Below are 1,266 nucleotides of genomic sequence, written 5' to 3'. Positions count from 1 at the left end.
ACAGACAGACAGACAGACAGACAGACAGACAGACAGACAGACAGACAGACAGACAGACAGACAGACAGACAGACAGACTGACAGACAGACAGACAGACAGACAGATAGATTAGATAGATTTAGACACATATAGCTAACAGTTGCGTTTGTTGCCATTTTTTGTCCAAAAGTTGCCAAAAATTGCCACAAAAAATGGCAAAAGTTGCCGTCAAAGTTACCATTAATTTTCAAGCTTTCAACTCTCTGTGACGAAGTAGAAGTATGTTGATAGAGGTAACTTAATAAGTTAGTCTGAAGCACCAGAATTTCTTGCGCTCTGTTTTAAGCATCCAGAATATCATTTGTAGCCCCACAGTGTAAAAACGTGAAAAATAAAGGTTTCACAACAGAATGAAATCAAAATTAGAACAGCACATAAACCTCTAATATAACACATTAATATTTTTTAAATGTAGGAACAGCATCAAATTAAATGACATTACGCTATATAAACGCAGACACAAATTATATCAGAACAATAACAAAAAAATAATAAATTAACACACCAACAAAGAGAAAAATAAGACAGATAGCAATACATTAAATACATGTAGTTTAAAATGTACTTACATGTATGTTCTTCGAGTGAAAATAACTATATAAGCCTACGGACACCTTATAATTATCAAAATACACGTCTATGTTATGAAATAGCCTGTTCTTTTTGGACAATGCAAAAATCGCAGCCGCGATTCGCGGACCAACAAAATCAAAAATCGCGGCTGCGACAAACACAGATGCTTGATATATAGATAAAACAAATGCGCGCTTTTAATTAGGCACGTTCGATTGTGATGTGAAAGTCACATTCGAATATTTTGTAGTCAATAGCTAATATTATAACCTTGGCATTGCAATATGAATAGTATTAAAAAGAGAGGGATAAAAGTGTGCATGTGTGTGTGTGTGTGTGTGTGTGTTGATGTAGTGCTCTTTCAATTAATTTAGTATTGGGTCCCTCTGTCGGACAATTTATTGTCTAATATAAAATTAATGTTTCTATCTTTAATGTTTTGACCCCAAAGTTTTTGCGGATGGTCACTGAAAATTTGATTTTTTTTCAGAATATTTAAAATTCGCATTAGACTATTTACAACACTGCCAATTTTCATAACCGCACATGAATGTGATCAAATGTTTTCGCCTTTGCAGAGTGGCTGTTATATACTGCAATTGATATACATTATGTATTTATCGATTGACCTTTATTTATTTATTTATTTATTT

This window comes from Aplysia californica, unplaced genomic scaffold (assembly GCF_000002075.1).
Source record: "Aplysia californica isolate F4 #8 unplaced genomic scaffold, AplCal3.0 scaffold00125, whole genome shotgun sequence".
In the NCBI taxonomy this organism is placed as follows: Eukaryota; Metazoa; Mollusca; class Gastropoda; order Aplysiida; family Aplysiidae; genus Aplysia; species Aplysia californica.
Note: the sequence above shows the minus strand (reverse complement) of the source record.